Raw genomic sequence first — 24,117 nt, 5'->3', positions numbered from 1 at the left:
TTTGTTTGTTTTGGTGTATGCATGAGTATAATGGCCATGAGTGCTTGATGAGTGTTTGTATGATTGTTTGATTCACCGAGGGGAGCATTATTTATGTGTTGTTGTATCACAAGTTTTGTAGAGTTTGTATTCATGATCTGAGCGCAATGAAGCATTGTTCTCAGCGCTAAATCAATTTGGTTATGTGAAACTAATTAAAATTATTTCCGTCAAATAATAAGGAAATTCAAAAAAACCCTCCTCTTATGTTTCATTTCTTATTAGGAGCTATTAAGGTATCTGGTTGAGTAAGCCTCAGCTTGAACTTCTTGTTCTGTTTTTCTAGTATTTTGGGCTCAGTTCAGCTGAGCTATTTGAGCCAAAACCCGGTTTTGTTTTTTGCTCTGATCTCTCTGAAGCCCTTCCTACTCCTTATTTCTCCTTCCTACTCAATCTTCAAGTGCTTCCTCTGGACATCAAAATCTCAATTAGTATTGTAGAGAAGAAGTAAGATCTGTATCTGCCATAAAACATTGACAAAGAGAACGTGAAAAGTAGAGTCAACTGATTGCCTGGAATCTTTGTCCGGTCCAAGTGCTTTTCTTACCCACTGTTCTCACTGATCTCTAACTCACTGTCATACCATGATCCCTCTCAGTGGCGTAGCAAGGAGGGGGGCGAGAGAGGCTGCCCGCCCCAGGCGGTATGAGTTTTGGGGGCATCGCAGCATTTGCCAGCCAGCACTCACCCCCACTCACACATGCAGCCCCCAGGCGGGAAACTAAGAGACCGCCATGGGTGGCAGAAAGGGCTAGCTACACCACTGATCCCTCCTATACCTGATTTCTATCCAAGACCTGGATCTGCCCCATGACCAACTGCTTTTTAGTACACCCTCACCCCTTGCTCTCTATTCCCTCTTGAGATCAATGCTTATAGAAGTTTCAGTGAGTGTGTGTGTTACTAGCAACCAACGTGACTTGAAAGGATTGCATTATGCAGGTTGCATGCCATATACTGGGACATTAGTCCATTGAACTGGTCATGAGACATCTTTAGTGTTCTGTATTAAATGATTGTGTGGGTTCTCCCAGTCCTTGATGAACAAGGCATTGCACAGTGTTCATTCTTCTTCATGGCATAGAGAACCTTCCCTGTGCCTTCTTCAGCACTGCATTAATGTGGTGGTGTCCCTTCTTCTGAGCAGTAGTGCCATCTCCCGCATCCTAGACAGCAATGCATTAAAGTGAAGTTGTACCATCTCCTCTGTCTCAGGCAATAATTTTATCTTTCTTTCTTTCCTAGTACCCCTCACCTTTAAAGTCACATACTTCCCTCTTCTGACCCCTCAAACGTTTGAGGTGGCAAGTGTGGATACAAGTAACCAACATAACATTATATTCCCTCTCATTCTCTCCTGTCCACCATTGCCCGTTCTCACTTCTGTTTCACTTAACAGTGTGAAGCAGACTTAGGGGTAGTCATCTATAGATTGGCAGAGCGAATCAGCTACCATAAATTGGCAGCTTACCTCCCCAACCAAACTTGCTTTTCTGCCCCACCCAATTAGTGGTGTGGCAACTGCAGAGTTAGCTCTGCCAGCCTCTCAGCTAGCTCTGTTACCACAAGCCCATGACATTGCGGACTGTCCATCACAGGAGTACAAGGCAGCCTTGGGCAGGGAAATAAATTAGTAACCCAGCCCACAAGGGAGGACTTCACTGCACATCAGGATGATTGATTGTTCTTCAATAACACATTTACACGTGTAAGGTTGTGTATGATAAAAGAAACAGAGGCTCTGAGCTGCCCAAAAACAACATGGCAGCCTCTCAACATATCACTCAGCCTACAGTGTAGCCACCTGTGTGGTATCTCCTCTGTAGACTTAGAGATCCCTGCCAGGCATGAGAGAATCTCTAAATATGGGAAGGGGGGCCGTCTCTGGTGGCAGGGAGGAGAACCATAACCTCTGCTGGCCTGGTGGGCCGGTCCTCTGCCCATCAAGGGCTAAATGAGACCCATAGCTACCAGTCCCACCTTTCATTTTGAGGGTGAAACTCACTAGTTCCACCTCCTGGATTTTATCCATTTGTATCGTGTTTAGCTCCCTTTTTAAAAAAAGATAACAGCGATTCCCCCATCCTATCTTCTCAGCCCTTGGTTGATGGATTAGCAAGTTATTCCTAGATCCACCTCGGAGTCGGGGGGAATCCAGGTTTTAGTAATGAAAAGGATCTCCCATTCATTTGATTCCAGTAGGACATTAAGTTCAATGGCATGTTTCACCAAAGAGCGGGCTTTTAGCAATTCCCTCCCCTCCTGATATTATGCTGACGAGGGTTGTGGTAGTAATCTCCACATTTTTACTGGCAAATGGTGGATAAAGTAGTGGATCGTTGGCTGAGGCAAGGCAAATTATGTGGTGGAAGTGATATTTTGGCAACATTTTGTGTGGTTCAGTCCGTGCCTGTGGATCTTTCTGAAGGGCCTTGGTGGAAATTTGGGATTGATCTGAATGAACCCTTCCAGGCTCTGATAAGGAGGGAGGTTTAGGCTATTGTGGTTATTAATTATTATGATAAATGTCCAGAGTTGAATGTTGATGAAAGTGTGACTTTGAGTACTGTAATTAATTTTTATAGGATGGCTTTTGTAAAGAGGGCGCTACTGAGTACTTGGTTACTGATAATAGGCCACGGGTTGACCTGTATTACGGTTTCAAATTATCTTGTCAGGTGTGGTGGGGAGCATACAAGGATTACTTCTTACCACCTTTATCCAATGGGCAAGTTGAGCATTTCACTTGTGCCGTTAAGGAAGCTGTCCAACTTGCAGCAAGTGGTGAAATAAATGGGAACAGAGCATTCCAATCTACATTGCTTACATGGCCACGCTTAATTCCGTTATGGGTTTCACCATTTGCATTGTAGAGCGGATGGAAACAAGGTCTCGTCTAGCACCATGGTGGTTGAAGGAGAATGTCAAGGATCCTACACAAGAAGATCATTTTTGGGGGTAATACATAAATTTGAAAAATGTAAAAAGAGAAATATAGTTTATTTGGATGGAAAGACAGGGCACCCATCTGAGAATCTGCCTGGAGTGTATGATTATGTATGAAGCAGACATCATAGGAGTTATAATAAATCACAATCTAAACTGTCTAGTCCTGTCTCAGTCAACAAGAATGAGCAATTTAGGGGGCGTGGCCATGCAACGCAGCGAGATGGATGCCTAATCTCACAGCTCCGTCAACCCTTACTCCCCCACGTCCATCCGGCATATGAATCCGACACTCAGGAGGATGAAAACATGTCGGAAGGTGTGCGGAACTGTACCCAGAAACTACCAGACCCCTTGGACTCCTACAGCCGGAGTTACGAGTCCCGCTCCCTTTGGTCCTGTGCGGGTGCCCGAGCCGGGGACTGGCTTGCCGGTGGCAGTTGCGGGAGGAGCAAGGAGGTGCGGCCAAAATAGCGGCATGCCCCGGGACTGGGCGGAGGCACCTGGAGTGAACTTTCTCGGGGCAGGTGTCATCCGTGATACCCACGATATGCCACGAAGTCTGTCGGAGTAGAATTGCCAGAACCATGAGTGGAGCCCAGCTGGTTACGGGCCTGAGGCGAAGAGAGAGCAATCCGGTACCGGTGAGACGGTATGCAAGCCTGCAGTATGTACCGGGAACAGCGGTGAGGAGAGGTTGGACATCGGTGGTGGGGTTGGAGAGTCAGGCAGCCCCCCGCCCCCTCTCCCAACTGGCCTTTACCGCACTTGTTCATCCACAGTTCCAGTGGAAAGGCAACAGGATCCCCCCCCAAGGTGCAGGCATCGAACTGAGAGCCCGAGATTGCTGAGAGGCCCGGAGGAGTGCTCTGGAGGAACGAGAGTGCCGTTGAGTGCCCCAGCATCAATATCTTTTTGGGGAGTCCTTGAATTTTATCTGCACAACCGTGGCTACACGTGTTTGCTTACAGAGGGAGACGGCCCCATCCCCCCATGACCATCTATCAACTCAGAAGGTGCACATTTGGGGGCCAGAGTATCTCACCCTTTCCTTCCACTGGCCCGCTGCCCCGCGGTCCTGAAAGCACGTAGCGGCCAGGGGTACAGAGATGGCTTCACGTCAGGCGGCCTACAGTTGGGGTTAGTGAGAGCATCTGATCGATCCGCAGTGACCCGGGCTGACTGGGGTGCAAAATGGAGAATGCCAAAACAGCGGGTACAAAAGGCTCTAAATCTGTGCAGTCAAACAAGCTTGACCACTAAGCTTTCCTGAAGGACGAGATGCAGGAGCTCCATGCCAGACGCAAATCTATAGGGTATACAAGCGGGGACAGCCAGGACCTAACTTTAAAAGACATCATGGAAGCGAGAACTGGGGGTAAGTCCTCATTGGAGGATAAGATGGACTCCATATCGATCGAAGTAAAGCTTATCCGAGCAGACCACACCAAAATCAATGAGAAGGTCAAGAAAGTAGAAATCACTACAGCAAGCCTGGTCGACGATGTCACACAACTTCAAGGGGAGGTCCATGACCTACAAACTTTCCGTAAATTTAGTGAACACAAGCTAGACGATTATGAGGAGTGCCTTCAGCGTAACAACATACGCATACTTGGGGTGCCAGAAAAGGCGGAGGGACAAGCCCCGGACCTCTTTGTGGAGGACCTTATCCTGCACCACCTGCAACCCAAAATCCTCAGTAAATTCTTTGTCATTAAAAGAGCACACATGGTTCCAGGAGGGCGTCAAAAGCCTGGAGCCCCCCACGCCTGATGTTAGCGAGAGTGTTGAATTACTGGGACAGGGATGTGATCCTTCAGAACACTAGAACATCGCCACCTCTTCGCTACAATAACGCCGAAATAACCTTTTTTCCAGACTTCATGCAGCTAGTACAGAGACAGCGGAGGACCTTTCTAATGTTGAAAAAAAAGCTCAGAGAGAGAGGGTTTAAATATGCGATGCGATTCCCTGCGCGACTTTGTGTTGAGGCTGAGAGACGAGCCTGGTTCTTCAAACAACCGGAAGCGGCTTCCGACTGGCTTGAGAGCTGGACAGGCCAAAACTCTGACATTCGTGACATTGTAGATGACTCTAATTTCCCAGGCGAAGGGATAATGGGAACGAGGACGAAGAGCAAGCCGCGCCTGATAGAAATGGTTTTGTAGAGATGAGGAGGCAGGTACCGGAGCATCAACATGGTTGACATTTGAAATGGGTGTTCTCCCAGCTTCTTAGCACTCGATCTATGGGACGTTATTCCACTTGGGACAGGTATTGTGGGGGTGGGGAGGGGGGTCAATGGGATGGAGAATTATGCCCCACTTACAACTACTTTTAGTTCTTCAACAGGGCGACAGGCACTCTGAAAGGTCTAAATTGGCATTTCTACACCCAGAGTGCAGGGAAGCAGGGAGGGGGGTTGTTGGGTAGGGGGTTAGTATTTGTTTAAGGTTGTAGTTTTATCATCGACAGGACATATTGACATTGTTGCAGAGGATACAAAGACATACTCTGGACTCAATGAGTACACAGTGGGATAAAAGTGGTAAAATACTAAGCTGGAATGTCAATGGGCTTGGGGATAAAATCAAAAGAACTGTTGTCCTTCAGTATATTAAACAACAGGCCCCTAACATTGTTATGCTTCAAGAAACACACCTGGTGGGAAACTCCTGTAAGGCGCTACATAGATGGGGCTACAAAATGGTGGCGCATGTGGGGTTCACTACTAGCTCACAGGGTGTTAGTATCATGATGAAAAATTAATTCCCCCTCACGGTGAGTGCCACATGGGCGGACGACCTGGGTAGATGTATAGGAATCACGGGGACATGGGAGGGGCGCATCATAACACTCATGTCAATTTACATACCACCTGGCTTACAAGCGACTACATTTAAAGACCTGGGTGCGGTCTTACTCTCGCTACCAGAGGGTCAGCTAATACTTGGAGGTGACTTTCACGCAGTGGTCTCGGACGCGTTGGACCGTCATCCCCCACATGAGGTAGGACATTCCTTGAAGGGGCTGCCAGACTTTCTTGAGGACCTGGGGCTAGATGATGGGTGGAGAACCTATAACCAAGGAAAACTCCAACATACTTTCCACTCTGGGGTTCATCACATTCTTTCCCGCAGAGAATATATCCTAGTCCCCGCCTCACAAGTTGTACACATCCACAAAATCAGGCACTTAGCCAGGGGCATTTCTGACCATTCCTCATTATGGATGCAGATAGTCCTTAGTCAAGCAAGGGTGAGGAGAATTGCTGCAATTAACCCATGGTACCTCCGAGATCCGGTAATCCGTAAAGACCTTGTCAAAGTCATAGATAATTACTTCCAGGAAAACAAAGCGATGGTGGACTCTTCTCTGACCTTGTGGAAAGCCTTCAAGTCAGTAATCCTGGGTTAAGCCCTATCTCTAATAGCTGGACTGAAGAAAGACAGACAGAAAGAGACCTCAGAAGCCGAGGTTGAGATCTATCAGTTAGAGGGGGAGTTGGAAACTGAGGTCACCCCAGAGACACTTCACTCGTTACGCCTCAAACAAGATGACTACAAGGCATTAGTAACGGACCGCGCTAAAAGTCTGGGGAGGGAAAAACTGGGTAGAATATATGACCTGGGCGACAAGGCGGGAAAGTTAATAGCTTGGCTTGATAAGAGGGAGTGGGTGATCAGGCTCGTTCCTGAGCTCAGGGATCATGATGGCAGTATAATAACGGACCCATAGGATATTGCAAACCGATTTTCCAGTCACTTTAGTGCTGTATACAAAGCCGTGGCGCATTATAGTGAGGAGGACTCACACGAGCTGCTGTGTGACATAGATCTTCCCACACTTGCGGCAGATGACGAAACTTTCTTGTCAGTGCCTTGACGACAGACGAGATAGCCCAGGCAATCAGATCATCAAACTCAGGGAAGGCCCTCGGCCTAATGGCATTCACATCGAACTATACAAACTCAGACCTGATAAACTGGCCCCATACTTAAAAGCTGTGTTTGATGAAAGCAGGGATCGGTGGTTATTACCAGAAGACCAGAGAGTGGGTACGTTGGTCACTATCCACAAAGTAGGTAAAACCAAAACTGACTTTGCCTCATACAGACCGATCTCACTTCTAAATGCGGAGCCCAAGATATTAGCCAAACTCCTGGCCAATTGTCTAGTTAAAATAATAGGGGGCTCGTACACCGAGATCAGTCAGGCTTCATGCCGCACCGGAACACTGCTCTGAACCTGCGGAGAGTCCATGGGGTACTGAGAAGAGCAACCACAATCCAAGAGCCATCTATAGTCGTGTCCCTGGATGCGACTATGGCATTTGACACTATTAAATGGCCATATCTGTTGGCTGTGCTCGCGAAAATGGGATTTGGTCCAGGCTTCACGCAATGGCTACGTCTCTTGTATAAGGCACCCATGGCCCAGGTAGTGGTCAATAATAAAAAGTCAGGCACTTTTACGCTCAGTCGTGGGACCCGTCAGGGATGTCCGCTTTCCCCCCTCCTGTTTGTGCTAGCCCTGGAAACCCTGGCAGCCTAGATCTGGAAGGATCTGGTTATACGCTGTCTGCACTGATCCCCCAATTGGGAGGACCATATTTCACTTTACGCAGATGACATATTATTATACCTTGCCGCCCCCAAGAAGTCATTAGTGGTGGTTCTGAACATACTGGCAATCTTTGGCAGATACTCTGGGTTCGCCGTCAACTGGAGCAAGTCCCTCCTGAATGTCCTCAAGGGAGACCCTCCTTCTCCACCACGTGGCTGCCTAATACAAGTTAGCACAGTGGGCTTCAAATATTTCTGAATCTTTATCTCCTTAGACCGGACACTCCGTTACAACCAAAATCTTATCCCTCCAATGCAGAGGCAACAGCAAGACATAACTAGTTGGAAAGCACTTCCACTTTCCTTGCTGGGCAAAGCAGCACTTTTTAAAATGATGTCATTACCCCATTTTTTGTATGCCCTACAAAACTCACCAGATCCTGTCCCGATTGCATACTTTAAAGAAATCGAGGGTCTTCAGAGGGACTTGTGGAATGGAATACCGCGTATCGCACTAAAAAAACTCAGGCTAAACTGGCATGACTGTGGAATTAGCCTCCCAGACATCTAAAAATACTACTGGGCAGCACATCTTGCCGCTATTAATCACGGCACCTATGGTCACCCTGATGACCCAGGGTAACTTATGGACAGATGGCTCCTCCCGGGGGTAGCTATAACAGGGCACTCTACTCAAAACCGAGCCGATACTCACTGACGGGCCCTACCAAACACTCAGCTACAATCTGGCATGCCACCACTAAATCCCTTGGATGGGGACATAAATTGACTCTTGCAACTCCTCTATGGGACTCCGAAAGGCTGGGCAACCTGTGGAGGTCGAAGGGTTTCGATAGGTGGGAACTCATTGGGATCTCCCAAATTAAAGACTTGTGGGAGAGGGGTCGGGTGAAGACGTTCGCCGCACTGCAACAGCAACATGAACTAGCTGACACAGAGCGATTTCAGTCTATGCAAGTCCGTCAGGCACTGCACTCACTCATCCCGAAGGGGCTCCTCCCCACCCGAGTCTTGTTCATTAGAAGACAGGGTTCTAGATGGTCACCTGTCCAAGAAAGCCATCTCCTTAATATATCAGAGATTGACCAGTAACATGGCAGATCCCCTTCAACCACTGCGAGAAAAATGGGCTAGGGATGGCATCGAACTGGATGATGAAGAATGGCAAGGCGCTGTATCTTCCCCAAGGGTGGTTGCGATCCCAGTGCGACTGAGACTAGTACAGCTCAAAATCCTTCATAGAGTGTATGTAACAGGGACCGACTGGTACAAATGGGAAGGGCTGAGGGGGGTGAGTGTAGGAGACGATAAGGTCAATTAGGCAATTTCATGCACATATTATGGGAATGCGAGCACATAAAATCCTATTGGCGGAAAATACACGACATACTGAGTGATGTACTTATGTATGTACAATATGTTTGAGAGGTTTAGGTTGTGGTAGTTTTAGATTTCTTTCCCCTCTTTCTATGATAGGTGTTCCACATGTGTGTTCCTTTTGTTATGTTTCTGTAATGGGGAATGCGTGTTGTTGTGCCCTAGTAAATTGCTGTCCTATTTTCATGACAATGAGTAATGGAGCAAGCGCTGAAGCACCCAAGCTGGAGGGGATTGGAAACCCACAGGTAGTTGCAGAATGGTCGAGGGCAAGAAAGAGCCTGTAAATAACAGGTAGGACCAGGGACCAATAACCATTGTCAAACGGGAGCACCACTCCTTATCAATTCCCCCCCTGCATTGGAAGTGCACCCACACAATGGATCACTGCAAACCATCTTAGATATGTCAACATTAGATGCCTCAACCACAGACTTGTAGGTACCAAATGAGTATAAGCCGCGTGCAACTCCGGAGAAGTCCACCAGTGCTGGCAACCTTAAAGTGAAACCACCCAGCATCTGCACAGTGTGTGTGTAGCAGCTGTTTGGTGTAATGAAACCTACATCACTAAATGGGGATAACAGTGTAGTAGCAGAAAATCATATTGTAGAGGTCACCATGGGGCCCTTACTATCCAAAAGGGAAAAGAACACAAAGGTAGGTTCCCCAAGGCAATGGGATTGTCACACATCCTGATGCAAATGACCAGGCATTACTAAATAGCACAGTGCTGGCCACTGAAATGGGAACAAAAGGAAGCCATAATAGAAGCAAACCAGCCAGAAGGGAAAGAAAATCATCAAATCAAAATGGCTCAACAGTAGTAGTGGGAGAGCTATTCGGAGAGCAAAAGAAACACAACAAAGACTATATGCAACTGTATCCAATTTTTAGGAAAAAACCCTGGTACCCCAACTGCACCCCTTCGTTGCAGAGCCATGTGCCACGTCCACCTCCCAACCAAAAGTAAAGTGCAAAAGGAAGAAGAAAGTTAAGAGAATTAAGAAAGCTAGATTGGCTCTGAAGCACACAAAGAAGATAAGGAGAGCAATGCAGATGCAGGAAATGTTTGTGGAGACAAAGCCATCCAGGCAGTGACACCCTCAAGTGTACTCGAAGATAACAACACTGGAATTTATGGTGAAGAGCAAATTGGTGCAAAAGGTAGGAGTTCTGCGCCATTAACCCCATGTGTGAGGGTTTGTCTGTCTGAACCAACTAGCACAGTAGTGGGAATTAAACCTCTAGGGATACTTGAGAATTGCAATGTGTTGCCTCCCCAAGCACTAGAGAAATGTATTTTTATTGATCTATTCCCTGATCCAGTATGTCCACTACCATTAAATTAAGCGTGCCTACTAGAAGTGTGTCGGGCTATTCAAGCACTTAGCCTGATAACCTTGCAGGATTGACGTGGAGTTTTATGAACCAGTTAATCCGAATCTGATCAATGATAACATGGATCATCTGCATGTGGGGAGCCTAGATATGGTCCCCCAAAGTAGGGATTAGACAACAGCATTCACGAGAATGCCAGATGGAGTTGGGCCAGGAGAGCTCAGAGCAACAATATAAGCTAGTCCCCCTCAGAAGACTGGAGGCAATTTACAAACTGATTTCAGATGTCCTAATGGAGGAAAAAAATATGACAGATACCAGGGCATAAAACAGCAATAGAGCTGTTATTATCAATCAGAAGAGGAGCCTTAAATCTGCAGTAGGTGGTGGCATTAATTAGCACTGGCTGCCAGCAGTTCCGAGCAACCCTAATAAGGCAGGTTATAAAACGTATTCCACCTGTAATTCATCATTTTAACTTAATGGGCTCCCAGTTTCCCATCAAAAATTGTACCACTAAATTTGGAGAAGATTCTACAGCATAAAGCCAGTGGGATAGCCATTATGTCCGTGAAAATAGGAAGCCTACAATCAAAGTTTGAGGATGAGGACTGAGTGGCGTTTGTTAGTTCCAAGTAGATTTGCTGGTTTCAGGAGACTTGGGCTGTTGCTGGTACTGTATCTGAATTGGTGCTGCCAGGCTGCATGGCTTTTGCCACAAAAGTAAATAGATCCAGTCGAAAGGGAGCGTTGGGGGTTCTCCTCCTGGATCTCAACAAAACTAGCTTATATGATATAAAAGGTTTCTTTATCCACAACTCTATGATTGTTGAATGTAAGACTTACCAAGGCCCAAAAGAAACCACAAGCCATAATAGATGTTGTTAATGTTTGTTTGAAGCCCAACCAGTGTGGTAAACCTGAGGATCAATGAGCAATACTACACAAAGTCATCCATGGAATAAAGGCCAATGTGGACCCCAGCGACAAGCATTATCTGAGTCTGTGGAGATTTTAATATTCACCCGCTAAAATGTATATGGACGAGGCAGCAAACAAAGAGGAAGCAAGCTGGGCTATCCCTTTGACTAGTATTGCCTGCTCTATTGCATTCAGCAGACATAGTAAAGGGAGATCCTCCGCTAACTTCCTCTCCAATCTAAAGCTAAGCTTCCTAAATGGCAGAACCACCTCGGATAGTTCTGCGGCGTCTATGTTCTACTCAAGCAATAAGAGAAGTAGTATCCTATTTCCAATCAACCAATGGAAACTGGTGATGGAAATGCAAGTAATTCAGTGGGCTAAGAGTGATCACGACCTTCTGTGCTTCAAGCATGGAATAGTGACAGGGTTTGAAAGTACTCCATGTTGTATCGCTAGCATCGTCCCAGATAACAGTAGTAGCGATGTAAAATGGATTGCGGCTACCTACTCAGCAGACAAGAACATGCTGATGGCATCCATAGAGAAATATCTTCTGGATATTCAAGCTGCAGAAAATGGAGACCTAGGTGAACCACTAAAAGGCAGTATATAATAGCAGTGCTGGCGTTACACATTTGGGAGAACTTGCCAACCATAGACCAACTGGAGAAATAAGCATTCTATGCCCTGAGGTAGAAAGAGCAATCATAGAGAAAAAGTCAATAAAGACCCTGGCTCTGATCATGTCCCAGTGGACATGTTTTTCTCTGACCCCAAAGTCTGGTCAATAGTCTTGTCTAAGACATCTAATGCAGCTTTGGGGAAAAATGCATCCCCTGTTCGTGGCAAACTGCTATCATAGTGCCCTTTCAACAAAAAAGGAAGTATGATGCTTCCCAGTAAGTACAGGCCTATTTCATTATCAGAAAACACCTGGAAAATCTTTGGCCATGTTTTTTTTAACTAGACTGCAGGAATGGGTTGACAAAAATAATGTACTAATCGATGGATGCATAGGCTGGATTCTGTAAAATCATCAGCACCATCGATCAAGCTGTCAAACCATATATGGTGTGTGGCAAATACAAAAGGGTGCCCAAATTGCCTCTATACCTATCATTTATTGATTCAAAATTGGCGTTTGATCTGGTTAACAGATCCAAATTATGTCAGTCACTAGAAAAAATGGGGGTGGAAAACAACACTCCTTCAAGCTCTTAAAACCCTGCACGCAGAAACAAGCGTTTCTGTTCGCTATGGAAGCTCTGGGGAATACATCCCTCATTTTACAATCTGCTCTAGTGTACAGCAAGGCTGTCTACTTGCCCCGCTGTTGTTTTTTTTTTTTAAATTAATGGAAAGAATTTCTTTCCAGAGAGAGCCTTGGATGCCCTGAAGTTGTGCAATAAAAAAAACTGTCCTTCTTTTTGCATACAACACTTCTATTGATGCTATTGATGTGTACACAAAACGAAATGGATACATCTTTGGAGAACTTTGAGAGAATCTGTAGCCAGAAAGCTCTTTGCATTAACACACAAAACAGAAAAATAATGTCAATTTCAACGACTCTGCCTTGAAGGAACTCTACAAGGGTAATGGGTCAGGTGCTTAAAACCATTAAGAGCTATGTCTACTTGGGCATTTGCTTCAATTACAAACTGAACTGGTGTGACCATATTGAAAAGGCAACCAATGTCTTGCAGCGTCAAGCAAACGCCTCCTTTCGGACTAAATTAAAATTGGTTGCCACGTCCTGAGCCTTATCTTACAAGTTTACAGACAAAAAGCGGCAGCAGCAGCTACTCTGGGATACAGTGACCAGGGGCTGCTCCTTCACTATGGCATAGGAGCGTCGCCCCATTGCTTTCTCCAGTGTGAGAAGCAGAAACATAAAATGGTACTAACTTTCTTTCATTACCATTTTATGTTTGGTTGCGGGCGGACGGGGCTGCTCTGTGAAGAGCAAGGGAAGGGGTGGAGTGGTGTGTCCACTGCTGAGGGCCCAATGTCTGTTTGGTCGGCCTTCTGGGGCGGCCCAACCCAATCATGAACAGTCTACCCTTTCTCCATGCAGGCTGCAATGCAGCCTGCATGGAGAACATGGCTGCCCTGGCTCGGTGGCGTCCTCAACAATCACAACGCTGCCATTGCATATAAAATCGCAACTGTCATGGGGCATCATATCTTAGAGTGGTTATGGAAGCATCGACCCTAGGAAATGTCCAGTACACACCGTGGCTAATCTATGTTAAGAGATTTCTGGAAGAACTTGGACTCTGTCATCTTTGGGCCAGTCCAGGTTTTATAGTTCATGCTGTGGTTGGCTTGGCAAAAGACACCTTCATGAGCTGGAAACTGAAATCTCGCCCTGGACAGGCCTGTTACTCACATTTGCCCGTTAACTATTTGCAAGTAAAACATACATTAGACGTGGAAAAATAGGTAACTGAAATTGCCACTGTTGAACGCTGCTCTTTATTTAAAATTCTGCTTAGGTACCCTACCTACCAGAGTGTATTTGGCCAAGTTTGCTGTTAACCGTTCTGGGAACGGTTGCTGTGATTGTAAGTTTGGAGCATGGGAGACACACTCACTTTTTGCTGTTTTGCACTAAAACCAAGCACTTACGCTCCAAACGGCTTGTGCCACTGTTTAAGCGGTTCTCGACTGCAGCTTGACTAAAGCACTTGCACTTTGCCACAGAACGGTTAATCCAGCAGTCTGTATGGCAGTGGACAGTTATATTCTGGCTGCCTGGCCAGTCACAAGAAGGTACTTGATAGCCCAGGGTCAAGCTAACGATTAATTATGTTGGTGTTCCTTTGTATAATCATCAGTGTTGTTGCTCTTTCGGTATAACAAAGCATTGTTGGCCTAAGTATAGGACGATTGTCCCATAGTTTGTCACCTAACCAATGAAAACTTTGTCTCTTTGTTAGTTTACAGTCTTTATATGTGGCTGAATATGTAGTGTGAAATATGCAAACTGGTGATTTTAACCCTTTCGATGCGCATGACGGAGCGGTTCCGTCATGCGCATCGGTCGCGCTGTGCGTATGATGGAACCGCTCCGTCACGGCCCCGCCCGCGCAACGAACCTTCAGCACGGCGCGGTAATCCGCGCCGCACTGAAGGGGTTAAAAGGGATGGGAGTGCTGCTATATGTTTTTAAATATCTTTCAATGGTTGCAAATTTATTATTGTATTATTGAGTTTGATGTACTGTGGCATATTTATGCTGATAAAGGGAGATTGGCTTTCAATTGCTATTGTGCCTTTACGCTTACTAGTAAACTGCTGAGAGAGGGTATCTTATCATGGTCTGATGAGGGCGCAGAAGGAGCTGCCTGGATGAAGGGATGCAGGAAACAGAGGTGCTGATGGGGCCTCTTTCTTGCATAGTCCAGATGCAGATTCTCTTTACCATTTAGACAGTTCCCTGACTCAGGGATTTTAACTTCCTCACTGACTGGTGAACCAGCTTGCAGACAGATTACCAAGAGTTTCAAACTGGTCTACTTCTGGTTTGAGGACTTCGGCCTCTGCAGAGATCCTCATGTTTGAACATATGAAGAGGAACTACATAACCTCAGTCACCACAAGCCTTTATGTCACTGTGCAAACCATTTTCAAATACTTATGTCCATGAGCATTATGTTTTACGCATGTAGGTAATGCTAGGTGTGGAGCAGAATATTCTACACACACCTCTCCACTCTGTAGGTAAGGCTTTCAACCAGGGTGCGAACATTCAGCTTGTGATGCTCAGTAAGAGAACTGTAGGCATTTTAGAGGATTGAAAATAAGCAAGCTAGATTTTAGTTGCCATTAAAAAGAATTATTGTATGGCATATGGCCAAATTTAATCCGCTTGCTCCCTGGGACATGCAGACAGGAACCGTGGCCTGAAATAGTTACACAAGGTGGCACCCAGATACTTCTGCATCCAAAACATTGGGTCTTTCAGTGTAAGGACAATTTGCTGCACCAAGAACAGGCAGAAAACATAGAGGCAAATTCATTAGGTTATAGGACGTCCTCCTCTGTTACCTACTGGAAACTCATCTGGAAGTCTGCCAAGACTTTTTGTTTACAGGAGCAACCACTAGTTGTCCCATTTCAAGATGGTTTTCATGCCGTAGTTTACCAGACTAAAAGCACCCGTTCTCCAGTGAGGGATGGAGCCACAAGAAGTCAGCGAGCTTTCATGGTTCATTCTTTTCCATTCACAGCTGATGGGCAGTGTCCTCATCTAACTAACCAATAATTAAAACTCCAGCTTCAGTAACATTGTGGAACTGGTATTCTAAAGTAGCCTAAACACAAAAAAGAAATAGTAATAAACCACCTTGACTTAAGTTCTTCTGTACCCATAAAAAGTTGAAAATGGCAGCTTGCGGTGATTTGTCAGCAGTAAAAATGCGCTTCATGGACTTGTGGTCCCCAATATACCCTTAGCCATAGATGTCTCAGAGCACTAGCACAGTTTGCTATCCTCACCTAAGATTGTAAGCAGTTCGAATGGCATCACCAATGGGTCATTGTACATGACTATGATTCAAGCTTTTGTAGCTAACCAGTGTAGAAGAATAAAGGAATTGTAGGTTTTAAGAAATGCTTTGCTTCTTTACATTGCTTTATAGACTATTATGAAAGAGTACACCAATGTCACAAAGCACTGTGTGGGTAATTTAGAGTTTGAGAGAAGGTACTACATCGCAAACATGACAGCTTACCCTGTCCACCAAACTGACAGTCTGCCCTCCCCGCTTAATGTTGAGATGGTCAGCCCCTTACGGGGAGGGGGTAAATCTGTCGACGGAAAACTATGTCTGATGGCCCGACAGTATAGGATGTCAGACTAAAGTCATCACAAATCTCACTCTGTTTAGAGTGTACGGTCTGATGGGTCTTTTGTTTGTCCATCATCGCCAGGGAATACCTGGTGATGGGGCACAGGAAAAAAATGGTGACACCCACACCATGAAAGAACACTCTCAGGGTGTGGGGTCATTTGTTTTTTGTTACTAATAAAGTTCCGTTTTGGGAGAAAAATAAAAAATCTTAAATTTGGAGATCGGTTGTCAAAACCGACAGCAGCCATCCACCAAACATATTGTGCATTGAAGGGAACTGTAATACTTGCAGTTCTTTTCAGCGTACATAGATGACCACTGTCTAAATAGGACAGACTACTGTTCATCACGATGGTGAACTTTAATCCTTTGCCACCCTAAAGGATGTTACTCGGTCGGCCAGTGTCTAAATCTGTTTGTATGTTGCACACAATGTGTTTGACTCAAATCTGCCTACTCATTGTATTTGATTTTCTAGACCTGCATGGTAGAGTCTAAATACATTCATGTATATTGTATAATTTAACTTGCAGATAATAACAGAATCTGCTTTGGAAGTAAATTGATTGACATTCATTGTTACTATGTTTATCTCTTCCTTAGGTATATTTTTGCAATCAGTGGGAAATATCTCAGACTAATTGGCTGCAGACTTTACTGCTGTCGGCTGGACTTTTGCCCTGAACTGGAATACTATATTTATCTGGCAGTTTCTTTGGTTTGGATATGCTCTTTCTGGGTTGTGTAGAAGGTATGTGTTTTTGTTTATTTTACTATTAGCCTGGACTAATAATCCATCAGGCTGAGCAAATGAAAGCAGAGAGCTGCAAAAAGGAAGTTCGCTAACATTTTGATGAACTACGCACAGTGTTACTTGTATATAATTATGAATTGTTATCCTGAATAACATATCACACAGCGAAGGCATACAATTGTATACTACTAATTCTAACTTGGGAGGAGTTTATTTGAAATTGAAGAAGAAATGGAGCATTCATGAAGGTTTCATCAATTGTCAATTAGACACATGTGTACTAAAGCATTTTATCAAAAAACAAAGAGGGAGATCCCCAGGACAAAGCTTCCTAGTGTGCTGTAGAAATGGAGAGAGATACGATAAAGAAAGGATTTGAGAAACCTCTCACTGACATGCTTCATCATCTGGGTCCTCCCAAGTGACCGAGTGCCACTTAGGTGTGCTTTGACGCCTGTAACTACAGTGGAGCTGGTTTTTTGGGAACGTGAAAAGGTGTTGTAAGTGAGTGAGTTAAAAATGTCTTTGTTATACTCCCTAAAATATTTATTTGGAGCCACAAGAAACAATTAAAACCTAGTGAGATACTTATACTGGCTAAATTGTCCAGGAAGTATCAGTGATTTTGTGAAGATATGGTCAACATGTTTCAACCTTAAAAATTGACAGTGCAAGGTTTTCGTTAGGACCAAGTATGTGAACCGGGAGGTCTGCGCACGCTAAGGCGCACCCTTCCCTGATTCAACAAATCGCCAGACCGTCTACTTACGGTTCGGCACCCTTACAGCCTTCTGTGTAAGTAAAAAAATGGTATCTGAAAGAAATAGAGCAGAACATATATTGCACAGTTATGTACATTATTCACTGTGAGTATTTTGATCCATTCATCATGTAGAGACTCTCCATGGTTCAATAGTGAAGAACTCGAGTTTTAAAAGCTTTTACATGTCATACTTCTGTGACATGCTGTTCATGCACTCATGCAGTGATGCGTTTTGTGAATAGGCATTTTTTATGTACTCCTCGCAACCAATTCATACCCACTGACATTCACAGTGACAAGTGGCTGTCATGCGCCTCCCTGTATCTTAGGAACATTTTGCGTAATGACCACAAATAGTCTCTTAGTCATGCATCACATATACCGCTTAAGTAAGCTTGAGGTGATAGTGGACTTAAAACGACAGACGATGGTAGGAGGATGGGGAGAACCAAGGTTCAATCTAAAATCTACAAACAGACAACTCAGGGAAACTAAATGAAGTTTCACCCCATGGAGACCGTGGGGGGGCTGGTTATAGATGCATTCTGTTGGTTAAAATGTATAAGGAATTAGAAGCGATGGCGCTGCCTCTCTGATCAAGGGAGAAAGATGGTACCCCCCCGCATTAGTTGTGTACTCATGTCATATAACTCTAGAGCCCGCCGAAATACCTGCAGTAGGGCCTCACTGAATCCCGAGGATGCCAGCGTTACATTCTCAGGGTCTTAAATGACGGTGCCTCTCATTCAAACTTCCACCCACCTGACTCGCGGTACTATCACGTGACCGCGTGTGCATGTGACAAAGGGGGCGTGGTTGTAGGTACTGATGTGCTATGCTCCACTCACACATTAATTCCAAGGGATGTGGTTAAATGTTTGGGGGATTTAAGTAGAATGCGGGGGATCGAGAGTAAACTCATAGTCTCTCGAGTCTTAAGAGTTGCTAACTTAATTGTATCGAACATGGACACAGTGTATGTTAATCCGCTGCCTCACCACGCAAGAAGGCAGCAGATTAACATAAATGTGTCCGTGTTCGATAAATAAAGTTAGCACCAATGTCATTTGAGTTGTCATCAGTGATGTCATGAGTGATGTCACTGACCATGTCATGAATGATGTAATATGTGACGTCATCAGCAGTGCATTGCGGGCGCGTGAGTTATAGTTAGCTGAACTAACTATAACGGGGGAATTTCAATGGTTTTGTACGAGTGAAATGTCCAGCTAACTATAACGCCCCTGAAACCAATGGTTTTTTCAGTGAATTTCTAAAGTTTTTTAAATGCTAATTTCTAACTTTAATGTAACTGAAACCTATGGTTTTGTAAGTGAATTTCAAAGCTTTTTTAAATGCCAGTTTCTAACTATGCCTACAGAGGTAGGACATGTGAAGAAAGAAGAAAAAACACAGAAAGAAGAAAAAGAAATGCAGAAAGAAGCAACAGAAGTCCTCAAAGACGAAGAAAAGTGGAGCAAGAAGGAAGACGTCCAGAAAGAACAAACAGAGGAGCAGAAAGAGGCCTTTGTTGCAAAATCATCCTGTACCCTCAACTTTTTCAGATGGGTACTGGTGGTAACTGACTCTGACTAACCAGTCCTAGAGCCAGTGATAAGCTAAAAGAAACTTAGAATACAGTTAAAACACCTACATACACTAGGGAACACTATGCGTTGGGGTACCCCTGTAATTAGCATGACCTCCTCTGTAAGCCCCTAGTATATAATAGGACAGGGGGATTAAAACTACCCCCTAAAACGCGCCACAGGGCGCGTTTGCACACTGTTGAAGGGAGGGGGTAGCTGAGCTGACATGTGCAAACACGCCCTGTGGCTGTTTTAATTTGGAGGATAAGGTTCGCTTGAATCCTGAGTGTCCCTTGGGTACAACTAGCCTATCAGGTATCTCTAGCTAGCACCACAGAGCTGCGTTGCAGAAAAAATGGGCACGGCCTGGACCACCTCTCTGCAACGCAGCACAGTAGCGCTTACTGGAAGCACCTGGTGGACTAGTTGGCCCCCATGGGCACTCAGTATTGAATGGGAATTATTTCCCCAACTTAAAGCCATAGGGTGTGTTTGCACACGTCACCTCAGGCCCCGTCCCCTCCCTTCCCCACTGTGTAAACACGGCCTGTGGCTGTTTTAAATTGGGAGATTAACTCCCCTTGCATCCCGAGGGTCCCACGGGGCAAATTAGCACACTAGGTACGTCCAGTAAGCACCATTGCAGAGAGGTGTAAAAAGGGGCATAGTCTGCACCACCTCTCTTCAACGCAGTGCAGTGGCGCATACTGGAAGCACCTGGTGGGCTAGTTGGCCCCCAGGGTCCCTCAGGATTGAAAGGGAATTATTTCCCCAACCTAAAACGCGCCCCAGGGAGTGTTTGCACACGTCACCTCAGGCCCCATCCCCTCCTTTAACCATTGTGTAAATGCGGCCTATGGCCGTTCTAAGTTGAGAGCTTAAGTCCCCTTGAATCTTAAGGGTCCCTAGGGTCAAACTAGCCCACTAGGTACCTCCAGTAACCACCACAGAGCTGTGTTCCAGAAAGGTGTAAAAAGGGTTGTGGCCTCTGAACATGTCTCCAATGCAGCTCCCTGGCGCATACTGGAGATACCTGTTGGGCTAGTTGGTCCACAGGGACCCTCAGTATTGAAAGAGAGTTACCCCCCCCACTTAAAACACCCACGAGGCGCGTTTGCACAGTGGTGAAGGAAGGGGGCGTGGCCTGAGGTGACATGTGTGCAAACACACCGTGTGGCGCGGTTTAAGTTGGGGAATTAATTCCTCCTCAATCCTGAGGTTCCCTGGAGGCCAACTAGCCCACCAGGTACCTCCAGTATGTGCCAGAGAGCTGCGTTGCAGACAGGTGTTCAGAGGCCATGAATAGGCCTGTGCTAAAATTTCGTTCCGCTCGTGGAAATTGCGATAATTTGACATTTTCACGTTCCGCGGAGAGCAGTCCGCATTTTACCGGAAATTTTTTGCTTGCTCGCGCTGTAAAATAATACATTCTCGTGTGCGCGCGATCGCCTTACCTGAATCCCCGCGTTCGCCGACAAGTTTTCCCGATCCGGTCATGTTCTCCACGAGATGTTGGATTGTTGGTAGCCATTTGCGCTGTCTCGCGACAGTTCACGCCCGCAGTAACGTCATTCGTCACGCGATCACGTCTTTCTTCTCGCGATCATGCACTGCGAGACAAGTGAAAACAAGATGGCCGCGCCCGCGAGCAACCGCATGGGTAAGTTGACGAGCCGCGACCACGAAGAAAATACCGCGAACGGGCGGGAAAAAGACTTCCGCATCTTCGCGATATTTCCGTGTGTTTGCGGAGATTTTTAACATTTTCGCGATAATTTGCGAAAGTTAATTTCGCAAATTCCGCCCACCCCTAGCCATGAACCTTTTTTACAATACTCTGCAACGCAGCTCCGTGGCGCTTACTGGAGATACCTGGTGGGCTAGTTGGCCCACAGGGACCCTCAGGATTGAAGAGGAATTAATTCCCCAACTTAAAGTGCGCCACAGGATGTGTTTGCACACATGTCAACTCAGGCCCCACCCCCTCCCTTCACCACTGTGCAAATGCGCCCCGTGGCATGTTTTAAATTGGGGAATTAGCTCCCCTTGAACACTGAGGGCCCCTGGGGTGCAACTAACCCACCAGCTACCTCCAGTAAGCACCACCTAGCTGCGTTGCAGAGAGGTGTAAAAAGGGGCATGGCCTCAGAACACCTCTCTGCAAAGCAGCCCCCTGGCGCATACTGGAGTTTCCTGGTGGGCTAGTTGGCCCCCAGGGACCCCCAGTATTCAAGCGGAATTCTTTCCCCATCTGCAAACGCGCCAGGGGGCGCGCTTGCAGAGTGCTCAAAGGAGGGAGCGTGGCCTCCGGCGCGATGCCAGTTCTTTAAAAAAAAAAAATTAAGAACGGGGTCTGTGTGGCCTCCCTTCTTTCCCTAATATTCTTGGCCCTGGGAACCCCATCCCCCAGGGCCTGCCCCCAATTTTTTTTTTTTTTTTTTAATTTGGGAAGTGTGGCCCCCCTCCCGAGGCCTTAATCGGCCCCGGGAACCCCAATCCCCGGGGCATGGCCTTTTAAAAAACAAAATATTGTTTAGGAGGGGAGCTGCATTGCCCCCCTCCTCAGGCCACTTAAGGCCCCGGGGACCCCATCCCCCGGGGCCGGCCTTTGTTTTTTTTTAATTATTTACATTTTTGGGAGGGGGGCTGCGTGGCCCCCTCCTGGGCCACTTGTAGACCCAGGGACCCCATCCCCCGGGGCTGGCCCTCTCTGTTGGGGACCGTGGGGGGTCCCCAATCCCCCCAAGGTCTCTGACGGCTCCCTGCGTCCCTCGGGAGCCGACATTGCTTTTCCACATGGGGAGCTGCTAAGATGCAGCTCCCCATGTGCAAAAGCAATTTGGTTTGAATTTTGAAAGAGAGAGCAGGTTTCCCCGCTCTCTCTTTCAAAATTCAAACCAAGTTTGCTATGGCTCCCGCCCTGCCATAGCAAACTACAGTATCCCGAGGATGGGCACCCCGGGACACTGCAGGAGCCGGCCCTGGGGGGTGATGGCCCCCAGGGCCATCAAGGGCTCCAGGAGGGGGGCCGCACAGCCCCCCTCCCACAATCTACAGAGCCCCCGGGGCTGGGGGGTCCATCACAGACCCCCCAATTTAAATATTTAGAGCCCTGAGGAGATGGCGGTCCCCGGGGCGTGTGGGGGCTTGAGCCCCCCACACAGGGTATTTTAAATAAAAATAAAGCCCCAGGGGTTGGTGGTCCACGGGGGTCTGTGAGCCCCCCACCATTCATTTCTTAAAGCCCCGGGGGTGGCAGTCCCCGGAGCTGGGAGGGGCCTGAGAGCCCCCCGAAAATAATTTAAAGAAACCCCGGGGGTGGTGGTCCCCAGGGCTGGGGGGCCTGAGAGCCCCCCACACCTAATTTAAAGAGGCCCCAGGGGGTGGCGGTCCCTGGGGCTGGGGGGGCCTGAGAGCCCCCCACCTAATTTAAAGAAGCCCTGGGGGTGGCAGTCCCTGGGCCTGGGGGCCTGAGAGCCCCCCCACACATAATTAAAAAAAGCCCGGGGGTAGTGGTCCCCGGGGCTGGGGGCCCCTCTGGGGACCCCTTTACATAATAACTATTGCCCCCAGGATTAATAACCAAAGATGCGTTTTTTTTATTGGCAGGATCCGCGCACCTGGCACGCATCCTGCCATTTAAAAAAAAAATAATAATAAAAATTGGGGGCCTTGGGGTCCTTGTGGGACCCCTTGAGCAGGCCTAGGGGGTCAGAGTGTTTCTACCCTGCCCCCTTTTTGCGTTTTGCTCATTTTTACTTCTGTTTTCTTGTGCCTCGGTTCTACCGAGGCACAAAATGGCTGCCAACACTTCCTGGTTTGGAGTGTTGACAGCCAACTAGCATACAGCTTGTGCTTGGCAGGGTGCGCGGATCCACCACCTCCATAGATATATATGTGATTTTACTTTTGATTTTCTCAGGAACTACTGAACAGATTTACACCATTTAACCAAAAGGCACGACTCTGAACCAAGGGCTACCTTTTTTCCAAATTTGGTGTAATTCTGTTCAGCAGTTCGGGCTGTAGCTGCGACTAAAGGTTCCTATGGAAAATTGCATGGGGAAAACACGTTATGAGACCCCCCTTTTTTCTCGGACCCCGCTTGACAAATCACCCCGAGACTTTCGGGATAGGAGCGGACCGGAGCTGGGTAAAAGTTTTGAAAATTTCGCAAAGATTCGTCAACTGGCGCCAAAGTTATTGGGAATAGAATGTTGCAGATTTCCTATGGAAAATAGGTCCTAATTATAACTACCTACTGGCAACTGCCAGTAGGTAATATATATATATATATATATATATATATATATATATATATATATATATACATTTATAATTTTTTCTCATACCAATGCAGCCCCCATATAGGAGGCTAAACTATGCAATAATAAGATAAATACTTGTGCAAACACATCATGAATACATGAACTACAGTAGGGCAAGTTTTACTTGAACTCCTTTTAATGAATGCAACTCATGAAAACTGCAAAAAGAGCAGGCATTGTTAGCCTACAGGCTGCGTTGTAAGCCAATATCATAGAAAAGGAAAGCAATTGTAAAAACTGGCACTGTGCCTTTAAGGCAGCCATGACCCCTAGCTTCCCATCATGCCCCAGGGGTGACAGTTAGGTCAGTTGTTCTTTTCGGCTCCTTCAGTCTTGACCCTGGATACCACAGCTCTGTCCTTCTTTACTTTTTTTGTCAAAATTATCTAAACTTTTTGTGATTTTCTACTTTTCACTCAACGTCTTTTTGTCTTTGGAGTGAAGTGTGACCTTTTCTTTGGCAGAAAGTATTTTTATTTCTGTCAGAATGCCTTCAATTTTTGACTCTTGCCCCTCCTGTGGCAGGAAGAAGGCCAAGACATACACACATTTTGTGTGTATCCTCTGCCTCCCTGACTCTTTACACTGTAAAAAATTGTCCAGAAGAA

The sequence above is a fragment of the Triturus cristatus genome, chromosome 8 (assembly GCF_964204655.1).
Source record: "Triturus cristatus chromosome 8, aTriCri1.1, whole genome shotgun sequence".
NCBI lineage: Eukaryota > Metazoa > Chordata > Amphibia > Caudata > Salamandridae > Triturus > Triturus cristatus.
Note: the sequence above shows the minus strand (reverse complement) of the source record.